Source organism: Tursiops truncatus, chromosome X (assembly GCF_011762595.2).
Source record: "Tursiops truncatus isolate mTurTru1 chromosome X, mTurTru1.mat.Y, whole genome shotgun sequence".
NCBI classification, from domain to species: domain Eukaryota; kingdom Metazoa; phylum Chordata; class Mammalia; order Artiodactyla; family Delphinidae; genus Tursiops; species Tursiops truncatus.
In genome coordinates this window covers 127,883,841-127,900,068 of record NC_047055.1, presented here as the reverse complement: position 1 = coordinate 127,900,068, position 16,228 = coordinate 127,883,841, and the positions used below count along the sequence as shown (strand labels likewise).

Genomic DNA, 16,228 nt, shown 5'->3' with positions numbered 1-16,228 from the left:
TTCCCTCAAGGGTCGGGACGCCAGGAGGCTGTGCGCCCTCACCACCAGCCTCGTGTGGAAGACCCCCTTCTTGCCAGCGACCCCAGGACCTGGCTGATGCTTCTGGAGCTGCCCGGCAGAGGAAGCGGCATTGGGTTTTCTGGTCGACCATGGGCAACTCACGGAAGACATAGGAAACTCTGGGTTTGTCGTGGGTGAACTCCGTCTCCCCCCAAGTTCATAGGTTGAAGTCCTAACTCCCTGTAGGTCAGCGTGTGACTTTAGTTCCAAGGAGGGTCTTTGCAGATGTAATTAGTTAGATTTAGCTGAGATCTCACCGGAGCAGGGTGGGACCTGAGTCCACTATGACCGGTGTCCCTAAGGGGACATTTGGACACAAACACACAGAAGGAGGGAGACAGCCAGGTGGCAATGGATGCAGAGACGGAGGTGATGTTTCTGTAATCCAAGAAATGCCAAGGGTGGCCAGGAAACACCAGAAGTTGGGAGAGAGGCGTGGAATAGAGTCTCCCCGACAGCTTCCAGGAGGAACCAACCCTGCAGACGCCTTGACTTCAGACTTCAGGTCTCCGGAAAGGAGAGACGCTGAATCTGTGTTGTTGAAGCCCCCCAGCAGCCCCAGGAGAAAAATGCACAAGGGAAAAGAGAAAGGATTGAGCTGACAGACTTCAGAAAGCCAAAGCAATGATCCTGCAAAATAAAAGAGAGGGAGGGATCTCAAAGAAAAGATGGAGCCTGAAAGGATGAGATCGTAGGAAACAGAGAGACACGAAGACACAGCCGACAGCCGACAGCCTCAGGGGTGACATCGCTAGCGGGGAGGAGGGATAGAAATAGCGAAAGATGTAAAAACTTCATGGCAAGCAACATCAACATATATTGATGTGACCTCTCCCCCTTTTTTGGCCAACACTCTCAGGGGGAGGGCATATAAATGAGCTTTGCTGAAGCCCAGGATGAATGGAAGCTCCAGCCAGCGTGGAGCTGCGCCCGAGGACTAAAGAAATACTCCAGGCTCTCCTGGTCAGGTCTCCTGCCCACAGTGGGTGAGCTTCCCCCCAGCACCCCTTATTCCAGAGACCCACAGGGCTGGGGGACACCCCCCAGGACCCAGACACAGCATCCCGTCCAGCCCTGGTGGGGACAGGGGTACAGGTGTATGTTTGTAGGCAGAGTCACATTGGCTTCAAGGAGAATTCAGCTTTGGGCCAACTTACTGGCATGGCCAGTAAGACATGGTCCCGTGGTCCCCATTCACACACTGAAACTTGTTGGAGCAAGAGTCTTGGTTGACAGGTCATCTCGATATATGAGGAGTCCTGAGGGGGGCAGAGATAGTGGACGGACCCCAGGGGTTCTCACCCAGTCAACATTGTCATCCCCGCCAGGGGACACTCAGCAATGTCTGGGGACATTTCTGGTTGTCACAGCTGAGAGAGGGGGAGCTCCTGGCACCTGGTGGGTGGAGACCAGGGATGCTGCTTCACACCCCGCAATGCCCAGGACGCCCCACATCAGAGAGTCATCCAGCCCCGATGTCAGTAGTGCTGAGGCTGAGAAACGCTGACTTGCATGAGAGACTCTCTATCCATCTATCTACGTACCTACGTACCTATGTATCTATGTATCTATGTATCTGTCTATTTACCTATCATTGACCTATGATCCCTCCAGCTATCCATCTATCATCTAAGCATCTATCAACCTATCATCTCTCTCCTGTCTATCTATCCATCCCTTCATTTATCACCTGTCTACTATATCTATCTATCTATCTATCATCTATTTATCCATCTATCTGCTTATCTATCATGTATCTATCATTTATCTATCTATCTATGAATCATGTATCTATCATCTATCTATGATCTCTCTCTATATATATATCTCTACCTCTCTGTCTTTTGGGGAGAGAAATCCCAAGAACTAGAGAGACTGCAGAGAAATTACAGACCAAGAGAGAAGCTTGACCAGAGAGGGCAGGAGCTGGAGAAGCAGAGGGGCAGGGAGGAGGTTGAGGACAAGATGCCTTTGAGGTACATACCAGAAGCCTCCCACCCTGCACCTTCCCCTGTACAGGGCTCCCTTTGCATTCCTGTTGGTCCTTCCCCACTGGACCCCAACTCGTCCCAACAAGACCAGGGTCAAGGCTGTCTCTTCTATGCAGCTTCCTGAGTTCCCACAGCCCAAGAAGAGGCAGAGGTAGGTTCTACTGAGCTTCCAGGCTCCAAAGAGGCACAACATTGCTTAAGCGTTTAGACATTCCAATTATAGAGCAGCACATATTTGCTCCGGGTCAAGGAATAAAAAGAAACAGCAGTATTTGTGTCTGACCTCATGCTTTTCCCCTGCAGGACGAGGCCCCTCCCTGCTCCCCCCGCCCAGAGGTGACCACTGGGGTATGTTTGCTGTGTCGCATCCTTGCAGACACGCCTCGGTGTACATGACACCCACACACGTGTATGTGCATGCACCCACACAGGTAGGAGTTTTCACCTGCATGCTGTCCCTATCACCTGTCCCAACGTTCCCACTTCGAGCTTACATGGAGTTCCTCTCTGCCACTTTCCGCGCTGGAATGCTCTGTGGGTGTTTCGCCCTGCTCCCCAGGCTGTGGGCATTTGTTATTTGCTGTGCCCCAGGCTGTACTGTCACTAGTCCTCGTGTGCCGTCACACACAGGGATTGTCAGTATGTCTGCTCTTTGCAGAGGCTCCGTGTCTACCGAGCAAATGCATGGTGGGATCCAAGAAAACACAACGTAAAATCCCACACTCTTGTAAAGCAATTGTATCTGAGATGTCCCTGGGCTCACTCACCCACCCGAACCTGACTGTCTCCCCAACTGGGGCTGTAAGCCTTGCCTTAAGGGGCTTGTTTGGGGCACCGCAGAGACACCTGCCATCCTAACACCTCGTTACAAGAGGTGGATTTAGACCAAATGATTCTCTGGAGTCTATAGGGAGAGGCAAAAAACCCAGAATAGGAAACACACGATGGAAGGAGAAGAACAAAATTGAAGGACTGACACTGCCTGACTTCAAAACTTACTCTAATGCTACAGGAAGCAAGATGGGGGGAGAGGGAAGCGGGGAGGGGCAATACAGGGATGGGGGAGCAAAAGGTACAAACTACGATGTATAAAATAAGCTGTGGTGGCGACATCCCTGGTGGCGCAGTGGATAAGACCCCGAACTCCCAATGCAGGGGACCCGGGTTCGATCCCTGGTCTGGGAACTAGATCCCACATGCATGCCTCAGCTAAAGATTCCTCACACCACAGCGAAGGTGCCGCAACTATATAAATAAATAAATAGAAAAAGACAAAAAAAAAAAAAAAAGATAAGCTATGGTGGGTTTTCCTGCAGCAGAGAGAAGTAAAGTTTCTCTAACCCCTTAAAAAAATTAAAAAAAATAAAATAAGTTGCAAGGATATACTGTACAGCACAGGGGATATAGCCAATATTTTATAATAACTATAAACGGAGTATAGCCTTTAAAAATTGTGAATCACTAGATTGTCCACCTGTAACATATAATATTGTACATCAACTATACTTCAATTAAAAAAAGAGAATCATGACCTTTTAGGAATATTCTAGGTAATTTTTTTTTTTAAGGCAGTGTGGTGTTGGTGAAAGAATAGAGAACTTTATCAGTGGAACACAATAGAGAGTCCAGAAGTAGACACCATAAATATGGTCAACTGATCTTTGACAAAAAAGCAAAGGCAATACAATGGAGTGAAGAGAGTCTCTTCAACAGATGGTGTTGGAACAACTCACATCCACATGGAAAAAAAAAAAAAGGAATCTAGACACAGACCTTGCTCACTTCACAGTAATTAACTCAAAATGGACCAGAGACCTACATGTAGAACACAAAACTATAACACTTCTACAACGTAATGCAGGAGGAAACCTACATGATCTTGGGCATGGCAATCTGAATATCTGATTGCATATTTCAATCAGATATTTTTAGATACAACACCAAAGGCACAATCCGTGAAAGAAATCACGGATAAGCTGGACTTTGTCAACATTTTAAAAAAAAGTCTGCTCTGCAAATGACCCTGTAAATAGAATAAGAAGACAAGCCATAGACTGGGAGAACATATTTGCAAAAGACACATCTGAAAAAAAAAAAAGACTGGAATCCACAATATACAAAGAGCTCTTAAAAATCAACAATAAGAAAAACAAAGAACCCAATATAAAAACGGGCCAAAGACTCCACTTCATCAGAGACTATGTACAGATGGCAACGAGGCAGAGGAAAGGATGCTCCCCGTCGGTCGCCTCTCAGGGAATTGTAAATTACCACCACGAGATCGAGATACCATCTGGCAGCTATCAGAATGACTAAGATCTGCAAACACCACCACCACACGCCAGTGAGGATCTGAAATGGGAACTCTCTTCCACGCTGGGCGTTATAAGAGGGTGCTTGCATCCTCTGTGGCCGTCTGCTCACTTGGAGGCGGGAACCACACTTTCCTGAGTGGGACCTGATGCCTTCAAGCTTCCACACCCTCCAGATTCCCCGTCTTTGTAGCCACAAGACTCCCATTACCGCTGTTTCGCCCCTAAGGGGTTGCTAGGTTCTGCCAGCTTCAAAGTGAGGACGGAGCAGCAGAGACGAGGCAGCTGTGGGCGACGGAGGACAGATAGGGCATCTGTCCCTCTGTGCTCTCGGCAGAACCCTCAGACCGCAGGGCGAGGACGCTCCCCGCTAAGCGCAAACACACAAGCGGAGCTCTTATCTCCGTCCCTCCGTTTATTTTCCCTTTGATTACACAATCTGCACACAGTCCATCACAGGTGATTTGCATGCCGCTGGCCGTCTACACACAGGTGATTTTCATCCACCTCCTGCACGCTCCAGTGTTCTTGGCCTCCTGTGTCTCGCTCTCCGAGCTCTGGGCGACACCAAAGTAGCCAGAGACCACATTCTGCCCAAAGCAAGAAGCCTCTGCTTTCCTTTTGCATGACAATGGGGTTTTTGGTTTGTTTTGTTTCCATTTTCAAGCTGCACCTCTCAGCCGTCTGGGCTGAATCACACCTGCACAGTTAGCCTCCCTCTGTGAGGCAGGAAGCAACCTGACGCGGATGCATTAATTAAGCGGTAATGAACGTGAAGTGCCGATGTAAAGAAGAGAAATGAGCCGGCCTGGGGGGTGTTGGCTGGGGCCCTGCTGGGAAATAGGAGTGTGCAAGTGGCACGTATTGTGAGATTCAAAAGCGCTTCTTTCGTGGGTGAACCGGAACGCCAGCTGTGTGAACAACGTGGACAGACTTGCTTAACAGATCAGTAGAGACAGAGGGTCAGAGAGATAGAGACAGACCTACAGAGAGAGAGGTGCACACCCTTGATTTACTAATACTCTCCTCTATTTAAAGGTGGTCACTCAAATGCCTTCTCTAGGTTACTGGCTAGCCATGCAACCGTTTAATCATTCGCGGTGATTCCTTTCATCCAACTGCTATCAATGTGACCTGCCCAGGTGCCAGGGAGAAAACCATCTAAGGAACCTTTGAGAAGGGACCAAGGTACCGCTGTCATCTCGCTCCTGCCTGAACCCCAAGAGGGGCTCCATCCTTGGTGTCTCGATTCAGACCCCTGGTGACCAGAACCCCGAGGTGTGACATATACTTTTTCCTGCTCTGGAGATGCCGTGGAAACGTCTCTCTTGGTAAAGTGGAAAAGCTCCCCTAAAATGGCGATAAGCACAGACACCGATGCATGTCAGGGCGACTTTTTAGGAAGTGCTTTGTGCCCCCCTGCAAAAAGGATATTTTAAATGAAGTCACCACAATAAGCCCTCTTGGACAGTCAGCTGCATCACACAAGAAACTTCACAGACACGCCTCCCACTTGGGTTCTCTGCCCCCAAGCCCCCAGGCACAGGTGGAGAAGGTCAGAGGTGGGGGTCTCCCGGGCTGAGCAGACCACACACCAAAACCTACGAGGGCACCCGGCGAATCAGAGACGGCCTGGAGTGAGGGTCTCCAAGGAAGAAGCCCATCCTCCAGAGAGGGTCCAAGATGACCCGTGGGGGCCTGAGAAGAACATTTCAGGGCTTGCAAATTGAATTCTGGTTTTCGTCTGGAACATAAGAAAGACATTGCACTTTGCTAAGAATTAGTAGAAGGATTGACCACCCGTGTGTCTGGTTCATAAACGAAATGAACGCACATGTTTTGAGATGCACGGTCAGACATTGACCTACCCCTCCCCCCGCAAGGGTTAGGTCTGGAAATGAGTAAACGGAAAACCAGGTGGAGCTTGGAAGCTGTTTACTGGGGAAGAGATGAGGTCAGTGGGGTACCACCTTTCCATAGGAGAGCTGAGTCACCAACCCCAGAAGGAGATGCAGGGCCCGAGGGTGACAACTCAGGCTCAGGAAAGGGCTAATTCCAGCCTGAGTCACGGGTGGCAGGGAGTGGCAGTGCCCACGAGCCTGGGATTCCTTACCGGGCCAGAAAGTTAAAGATAGATAAATCAGTGGTGGAGGCAGGGGTTCTAGTTTATAGCAGACAGTGCGAGCTGGCGACTGGATTCCCAGTGTCCATGGAGAGAGTGGAAACTTGTCAATATGGGTCCGTGTCCTGGGGCTTCCAGAATAAAACACTCCAAACGGGGGACTTAAAGCATCCGTCCTCCCCCATCCTGGAGACCACACCTCTGAGGTCAAGGTGCCCCAGGGCCGCGCTCCCTCCGGAGGCTCCAGGGGAGGGTCCTTCCTTCCCGCCTCTTCCAGCTCCTGGGGGCTCCAGGCGTCCCTGGGCTCGTGGCCGCGTCCCTCCCGTCTCTGCCTCCGTCTTCACGGGGCTTCTCCTCTGTGTCTGTGTCTCTCTCCTCTTCTGTGTCTTAGAAGGACCCTGTCATTGGATGTAGGGCCACCCTCCTCCAGGAGGACCTCATCTCAGACCCTTCCCTGCACCACATCTGCAGAGACCCTGTTTCCAAGTAAGGTCCTGTTTGGAGGCTGTGGGCAGATGTGAATTTGGGGGGACATGTCTCAACCCAAGAAACGGGTGGTGATAAGGCAAAGGACCGTTCTGAGATTGATGGGGTCACCCACACACATAGATTTATGTGGTCCTTCCTGGGACAAACTACTTAATACATCGATTATTATGGTCAGCATTTCAATACAAGTCTGGGGTCTGAGAGCCAGGCTAGAGTGAGGGGTGGCCCAACAATTCCTAGTGTGAAGGGTGGCCCCAGATGAGGTGGGAAGCCGGAGGACTTGGACCGAGGATAGAGTTCATCCTGTCCCCTTCAACTCCTCACTCTTTACAAATTGCCTCGTAAAAACAGTCTGGTGGTTCCTCAATTAGTTAAATGTAGAGTTACCATGTGATCGAGCACTTATCCTCCTAGGTAGAAGCTCAAGAGAAATAAAAGCGTATGTCCACATGGAAACATGTACACGCATGTTCGTAGCCATAGTATTGACAACGAAGGGTGGAAACAGCCCAAGTGTCCATGGGTGGATGGATGGGTGAGTGGACGGATGGATGGATGGATGGATGGATGGGTGGATGGATGGATGGATGGATGGATGGGTGAGTGGATGGGTGGATGGATGGGTGGGTGGATGGATGGGTGGGTGGATGGATGGATGGGTGGATGGGTGGGTGGATGGTTGGGTAGATGGATGGGTGGATGGATAGATAGATGGGTGGATGGATGAATGGATGGATAGATGCATGGATGGATGGTTGGGTAGATGGATGGGTGGATGGATGGATGGATGGTTGGGTAGATGGATGGGTGGATGGATGGATGGATGGATGGGTGGGTGGATGGATGGGTGGGTGGGTGCATACACAGCGTGGGGTCCATCCACATGATGGGATATGACTCAGCCATGAAAAGGAGCAAAGCTCTGACCCAGGCTACAGCGTGGATGGACCTTGAACACACGATGCTCAGTGAGAGAAGCAGACGCAGGAGGACACATATTTTATTATTCCATTTATGTGAAATGTCCAGTATCATCAAATCCACAGAGACAAAAACCAGATTTTTGGTTGCCAGAGTCCGCAGGGAGTTGGGAATGAGGACTGATTACTCAGTGCGGACAGGGTCTCCTTTTGGGGGGATGAGAATTTTCTGGAACTGGACAGAGGTGATGGTTGCACAATACTGTGGATGTGCTAAGTGCTCCCGTATTATTGACTTTAAAAGGGTTAATTGTATGTTGTGTGAATTATAGCTCAATTTTTTAAAATGCCTCATAAATCGCAGGGAGAAGCCTGAGGACGCCTCTGCTGTGCTTCCCTGTGTGTAGTTGGCCCTTTGCCCCGTGAACTCCTAGTTCTGAGGCTTTCGTCCCTGTACCCCAGCGTCCTCACCCCTCGGGTCACTGCCAGCGTATCTGGAGTTGACCGCCCACGTCTTCAGCTCTGTGGTCCCCACGGCTGAGTGAATCCCAGCCACGACCTGAACAGGAGGAAGGGGTGGCCTGAACATCTTCGCTGATTACGCAAAGCTTCGTCCTGGAAGCCACCGTGGATGGGCCGAGGTTCCCAGGGGCTGCCATTGTTCTCATTTCCTTCTGTACCAAGGCCACAGACAGCATCCTTCCTGGCCCTGCACCCGGGGGATGACGTGGAAAGCTCGGGCCACCGTTCCCTGAGCCCTCGGGCTGCGTCTCCCGTTCCTTGGAAAGAATCATCCTGCATGTGTGCAAACGTGTCCTCCTAGACCCTTCCTCGGGAGACAAGCCCCTACTGTTTTCCGTTTACAAATGGGGAAACCGACGCACAGAGGGATGAAGGGCCTTGCGTGGGACATGGACAGCTCTGTCCTGAGTTTAAGTCGGACACAAGGACGTTCCCGATAAATGAAGAGTGAGGGAATAGATGACACGAGGACGGTCTCCAGAAATGCAGAGCGAATGGACAGATGGAGGCGTGATGGACAAACAGAAGGAAGGGCATGGCGTAGCAGGTGACCAGCCCTAGGCCTGTGACTTCGGACAAGTTAACCAGCCACCTCTCCTGTCCCCCCACTGCAGTGAACCTGGTGTCCAGAACCCCCTCACGTCCCCCTGCTGCAGCGGATGGGTGTCCAGAACCCCCCGTGTCACTCCCCCCTGCAGTGAACCTGGTGTCCAGAACCCCCCTTATGTCCCCCCGCCCCCCCCCCGCAGTGAACCTGGTGTCCAGAACCCCCCTCACGTCCACCCTGCAGTGAACCTGGTGTCCAGAACACCCCTCATGTCCCCCCGCCCGCCCCGCAGTGAAACTGGTGTCCAGAACCCCCCTCATGTCCCCCCCGCAGTGAACCTGGTGTCCAGAACCCCGCTCACATCCCCCTGCTGCAGCGGAGGGGTGTCCAGAACCCCCCATGTCACTCCCCCCTGCAGTGAACCTGGTGTCCAGAACCCCCCCCCCCCACATCCCCCTGCTGCAGGGGACCTGGTGTAGAGTATCCTTTCTTCCTCTGGAACCTGTCCCACTCTGAGCCCCTGGTCCGAGAGACTGTCAATCACACAAGAGTGAGAAGTGGCTGAAGCCTGGCCCATCACGGATCTCCCTCACTCTGTCCTTAGGCATCAGTCCAGGGCTGGTCATCTGACCCTGGCAGGGCCAGTCAGAACCCTCTAGAGGTGCTGGGAGAGAGAGGCTGTCTCCTTTCCCTGTGAGTTCTGCTCTGTAAAGATGGGGGTTTGGGGCTGCCGGGACCCTCTTTCCCTCCACGGAGTGACTGGCCTTTCCTCCAGGGCCACTAAAGCCTGCCAGGGAGACAGAGGATGGCGGAGCTGAAATCTGGGACAAGAGAGAAAACAGGAGCGGAGAACCACTTGAGCCCCTGGATCCAGCCATGCCTGAAGCTGCCCTGACATTCCTAATTATCCAATTCGACAATTTCCACGTTGGCCTCGGCTAGCATGAGCCAAGTTTCTATTGTTTGCCACCAAGAGTGACGACTCACCCACCAGGAAGCAGCGCGTCCCCACTCGGGATGGAATTCCAGAGGAGGGCGCCCACGGAGCCCCCCCCCCCCCCGCCTCAGCCAACGCTTGGACATTCCACGGTAGCCACGTGCGTGCAGCCACCGGCACCCGCCTCTGCGGCTCTCTGGATCTGAGTCTTGGACAAGTTCCTTAACGCAGACCCTCAGTTTCCATATCAACAGAAATGACAAGAATAGCACCTTAGGATGTGGAAGAATGGGGGTTTTCCATGGAAGTCTCAACCATTGTCAGCACCGCCACCCTAGTCTCATGACTCCCCTGCAGCCTCTGTCCTCTCTCGGCAAACCCCACAAATACTTTTAGGACTTTGGGGTGCCCGGGTTAAAATAACACAGCCCTAAAGTGAGCTGATGTGACGTGAGCCCTTGGCCCGCAATTAAATGGAGACACGCGTCCCCCTGCCTCCCGGCTCACCCCCGGGGGACCCTGTACTGCCTTCCCCCACCCCCACACCTTGTCCCGTGACTTACGGTGGCTGCTGGGAGGGTGGCGGTCTTGGGTGAGCAGGCCCCTTGCAGCTTGTTTGAGCCGGGTGCTGGGGACCCTCACTCCGGGGCACGGGAGGTTGCCCCTTCAGAGAAAGGTCCACACAGGAACAAGACAGCTCCCCACTCTGCTGGTGACCCTACTGTCTGTCCCCCAACCAGCCCTGCAACAGACACAGTCCCCAACCCTCCAGGGACGCAGCAGACTGCCTCTAACGGTAACTTGTCATCTGCAGATGTAATTAAGTGCACAAAGGTTACGAAACTCGGAGCCCGAGGGCAGAGCCGCCGTGGATGGAAAAGGTTCCTCTTTTTCACGGTGGGGTCCCTGGGGTTGGTGGTGGAATGGGTCACTAGAGTGGATTTTACATATTTTTATAATATGTCTTTTTAGAAAAACAAGTTTTAAAAAAAGTCTCACCCAAATAGATTCAGGAATCACTTCCTAAGAGCTGTTAGTTTATGTTGAGAGACTGTAATGAGTTGAAGTGTGGCGTCCTTTGAATATATTTAATATTAGTTTATTTTTCAAAAACTGCTAATATTAACTATTTAAAAGCCTACTCATTGCACTGGGATAAGAGGGCTCCTGGTTGTCAAGCAGTGGGATATATTCTCTGAGGTTCCCCCTGCCATGGACTAAATTGTATTCCCCCCAAAAATTCGTATCTTGGCATCCTGACCACCAGGACCTCAAGATGTGACTGTATTTGGACACGGGGTCTTTAAAGAGGGGATGAAGGTACAATGAGGTCATTAGGGTGGGTCCTGATCCCATAGCACTGGTGTCCTTATAAGAAGAGGAGATCAGGACATAGACACACACAGAGGGACGACCCTCTGAGGACACAGGGAGAAGGCGGCCGTCTACACACCCAGGGGAGAGGCCTCAGGAGGGACCAGCCCTGCCCACACTTGGATCGCGGACATGCAGCCTCCAGGACTGAACGAATAAATGTTTATTGTTTGAGCCGCCCTGTCTGCTTCATTACAGAAGTCACCAGACATTCTACAGCTGGGACTAGTTTCTACTCAGCCTTGAGTCTACAATCACTGTGTCTTTCTTCTCTGCTTCCTGTTCTAACCTGTTATTTCTCAGCAAGAGTGGCCAGTCCCACGGAGGAGAGACCGACACCGTTGTCTGCTAGAGGACGCCTTCTGTCCGGAGCCACCCTCGCTGGCCTCCTAATGAAATGTGGCCTGCGCGTGGCTTCCAGGAGGACTTCCTTGTATCCACGGCCCCTGTCAGCTGGAGCCTTCTCCGGACCAGACAGACATGCACCACCCTGTAGAGTTCTCTCTCCCGTCAGCTACTGAAGCTGGGCACCCCAGGGGACAGAGACCATGGAGAACAGTACGTGGACAGCCCTTGGCCTCAGGCCACCCAGGATTTCCGTATCTGTGCTCTGGACCCCACAGACATAACGATCATCTCCACACAGCCCCCAAACAGAACATCTCCTGAGTCTGCAGGAAACCTCACACGTTTCAAAGGATGAGACACATTCAGGATACACTCTCTGACCTTCATGGAATTAGGCTGGAAACCCGTGAGCTAAAAGATGACTGAAGATTCTTCGACTGCTGGACATTTCTGAATAACCCAAGGGCCAAAGGAGGAATCATGGTGAAAACAGAAGCGATTTTTCATGAATGGTATAGGTCAGCCCCCTGCGCCCAGTACCAAAACACACTCTCAGGCTCTGGGGATTATGGGACGTGGGCGCCTCTGGCGAAGGAGGTGCGGTACGGTCGGGGCATCTTGCCTGGAGAAGGGGCTGTGATCACGGATGCCCCCCAAGGCTAGCAGCCTGCAGCTCCTGGGTTGCCGTGGCTTTTGAGGGTCCACGGTGAAGACCAAGAGGAGAGAGTCTCCGGCGGGCCCAGGAGAGCAGCAGGCGGCCGTGGAAGTGGCCGGCACAGGATGAGGGTCTTGTGGGTGGGGAAGGATGGGGGTGGGGCCGCGTGACAGAGTTTAGGGAAGTTGGAGGCCAACGCTGGTGCCCCTGGTGGCCGTGGGAACCATGGACGTTTCCCATGGCCGTGGGTGGAGTCCAGCCTCCCTGCTTCCCTAAAGTTTGTAGGACCAGCAATGGGGTTGACCGTCCTGCCCGGGAGCCCAGGGACAGCCGGGATGCGCAGGGCACGCGTGTCACCCAGGGATTACTCGGAGGTTGAGAACTTTGACACGGGTTCATCCTGGAGGGACCCTTGGGGCGTCTCCACGTCTTGTCTGCTGTGAGTCCTACCACTGTGAGGATGGGGGTGCCGATCTCTCTCTGAGGTTCTGATCTCCATTATTTGGGATATAGAGCCAGACCTGGGATGGCTGGACTACACAGTAGCTCTATTTTTAATTGTTTGATGAACGGATATACACAGAATGGGGTCCTTGTATACTGTGGAATATTATACAGCGTGAAAAAGGAAGGAGATTCTGACACAGGCTACAAGGATGAACCTTGAGGACATGACACTCAGCGAGATAAAGTCACAAAAACACAAATACTCTGTGATTCCACTTATTAGGAACTCCCTGGAGCCGTCAGATTCATAGAGACAGACAGTAGGATGGTGGGGGCCGGGGCCTGGGGGAGGGGGATGGAGAGTCAGTGTTTAATGGGGACAGAGCCTCGGTTTGGGAAGATGAACAAGTTTTAGCAACCTGCCGTACAGCACTGGGCCCACGGATGACGATACTGTATTATGCACTTAAGAATCTGTGATGAGGGTAGATGTTAAGTGTTCTTTCCACAGAAACAAACTAAAATGAGATAAAATAAAGCAAGGTAAAAGTTAAAATTTTAAAGTAAAATACAGCGTGGGGGGGCAGGATAGATTAGGAGTTTGGGATTAGCAGATACACACTCCTCTATATATTGTAAAATAGATAAACTACCAGACCCTGCACAGGGAACTGTATTCAATATCTGGTAATGACGTATCATGGAAAACAATATGAAAAAGGAAAACAAAGTAAACTAAAATAAGATACAATAAAAAAGAAGATAAAATAAAATGGAGCTTTTCAGATTTGGTGGGGGAAAAGAAAGGGAATTTCTACACTGATTCCAGTGTAAGCCCTCGGTCAGCGGTGCACAGCCTGGAAACAGGATGCAGCTGCCCGAGCAGCTGTGGGCCTTGCCTGGTCAGGGGCGGCCGAGGCTGCGACATGACCCCGGGTTGTCTGGGTGGCCCCGTGTCAGCACAGAGTCCTTCTAAGGGTGATGGGGAGGCAGGAGGGAGACACCCTAAATGCTGTGGGTGCTGCTGTATGTTCAGGAGTTTCCGGATCCAACCAGGCTCAGAGGCAGCATTTGGGGTCATGATGGCATCAGCAGAAGGCGGCTGGGGGTCTGAGGGTCGGCCCCTCCCCAGCCTTCCCCGACCGCCCCAGAAGGTCCATTGCTCCCCGTGTGCCCGGCGAGGACACTCTCTGCGTGTGTCTGTGTCTCTGGCCCCGCCGAGCTCCCTCAGCCAGGATGCAGGGTTTGCAGGGGCTTCCAGGGAGGAGCGACCTTTAGGACTAACCCGGGAGAGTCCCCAGCGTCAGGAGGGTGAGCTGTAGCCGGTCCACCCTCTGGGTGGCAGCCACGGAAGGGACAGGGCGTGGGGGCCCAAAGTGGCCCCCGTCTGCAGCCCGGGCTGTTCTGTCCTGTTGAGGTGGGGATTTTTTTTTCCATTATTACTTTCTGATTGGACTGTAGTTGATTTCCAATGCTGTGCCCACGTCTGCTGTATAGGAAAGTGACCCCGCTGTACACATATATACGTATATGTGTCTGCATATACGTTTTCTTTTTCATATTCTTTTCCGTGATGGTTTATCCAAGGAGATGGGATACAGTTCCCTGGGCTCTACAGGAGGGCCTTATGGATCCATCCCATATATGACAGTTTGCACCTGCTACCCCAAACTCCCAGGCCTTCCCTCCACCGCCCCCCCCTTGTTTATCGAAGTGGGGATTTTTAACCCTGACCTTTTCCCGTGACCACAGGGCAACGTGGCAGGGTGTGGGACTGTCCTCCAGTGTCTGGGTCTGGCCCAGGCTTGTCTGTGTTGGGAGGTGACTCCTACTAGCGCAAAATGTCTGACCCCAGAGCCGTTGGTAGCGCTGCTGTCCGGGAGCTGCAGGCCTTTGCGTGTCTATGAGTTTCTGTTCAGCTTTCACTTTTGGATTTGGAAGTAAAGCCATTTCCAGACGTGTGATGGGTGGAACTATGTCCCCATGTGTACCTTGCAAAGAGAATGGGTTTATTTATCCTGCTTCTAAGCCCCTCCCCCTCGGTCCCTCCCCGCTGGTAACATGGGGCTTGTGTTGGTGAGAGCCGGCCGGGGACGAGCCCCGCTGGGGACACAGTTCCTCTTTCTTGTCACTCTCAGTGGGCCCTGCCCCCTTCCCCTGCAGACATCCTGCTGGGGCCTCTGTGCCAGCTGCCATGCCCACCCCCAAGCCCCCCGGGGGGTCCCCGCTGTGGGACAGCCCTGTCCCCAGCTGGCCCCTCAGCAGTGAGGCTGGATCAGTAGCCTCCACCCAGCAAAGCGGGGTTCATGGCCTCCAGTGGTGCGGTGAGCTGAGTGGTGACCCCCCAAACGTGTCCACATCCTGACCCCTGGAACCTGGGAACGGGAGCTTATTTGGAAACAGGGCCTTTCCAGATGTGATGCAGTGAAGGGTCTGAGATGAGGTCCTCCTGGAGGAGGGTGGCCCTACATCCAATGACAGGGTCCTTCTAAGAGACAGAAGAGGAGAGACAGACACAGAGGAGAAGCCCCAGGAAGACGGAGGAAGAGACGGGAGGGATGCGGCCACGAGCCCAGGGACGCCTGGAGCCCCCAGAAGCTGGAAGAGGCGGGAAGGACCCTCCCCGGGAGCCTCTAGAGGGAGCACGGCCCTGGGACACCCTGACCTCAGACGTCTGGTCCCCAGGATGGGGGAGGATGCATTTCTGCTGTTTTAAGTCCCCAGTTTGTGGTCCTTTTTACGGCCCCCAGGGAAGTAGCACGAACAACGTTCTCTGCGCATGCTAAAAGAATTTCAGTGTTGACAGCTAATATTTTAAGTTTTAAAGGATGCAAACAATTTCTGACAAATCATGAACCATGCTATTTCAACATACAACTGCTGGGTGACAACTGTGAGGGTATGCAGTGGATTCTAACTGTATCGGTGCTATATACTCCATCACCCATTGAAATAGCCCATGGAGAAACTCTATTTAAAGATTGGGGAATTTCACAGTATGCCTTTCTTTCTTCTTTAAAATCTTTTTTTTTTTTCCTCAAAAATTCACATCTTTCCTTTTGTGAAATTGTCTTTTCATTTCTACCATTTTTAGAGTCTAATTTTAGTATTGTCGAAATCTATGTCGGAAAATCTTTTGTATATCACCCCATCCAACTCACGGCAACAAAAATAGGTGTAAGCGTTGGCACCTCAACACGGGTTTCACTTCCTGTACCATCAGGGCCTACGTGCTAAAAGGTCTCTTCCGAGTGAGTGGTCCTAGGACGAAAAGTGATCAGAGCAACAGAAGTGTATCATGCACCTTGATGCACAGTAATTAAACAATAAACTTAGAAAAGAATGTATTGGATTTGGCTTCCTGAAGGAGGTGCATTACCGTCAAGATCTTCCTACACATTTGACGAAAAGGAATATTTGTACAGCTAAGGATTTATAAAACCCTGCAGCTAGTATGTCATTTTTTTTTTTTTTTTTTGCGGTACGCGGGCCTCTCACTGTTGT

General features: G+C 51.9%; 1 protein-coding gene across 7 annotated transcripts in view; it reads right to left on the bottom strand.

Annotated features, from left to right (window-relative positions):
- Nucleotides 1-16,228, bottom strand: part of LOC101337115 (P2Y receptor family member 8) — a 50,131-nt gene that overhangs the window by 13,553 nt on the left and 20,350 nt on the right. The window contains exon 1 of one of the 7 annotated variants that reach the window (XM_033849550.2): nucleotides 10,464-11,182. The exons of the other annotated variants lie outside the window; for them this stretch is intronic. The gene's annotated coding sequence lies outside the window, so the exon portion shown is untranslated. Of the gene's footprint in view, nucleotides 1-10,463; nucleotides 11,183-16,228 lie in introns of those variants that run through there. 7 annotated transcript variants of the gene reach the window in all.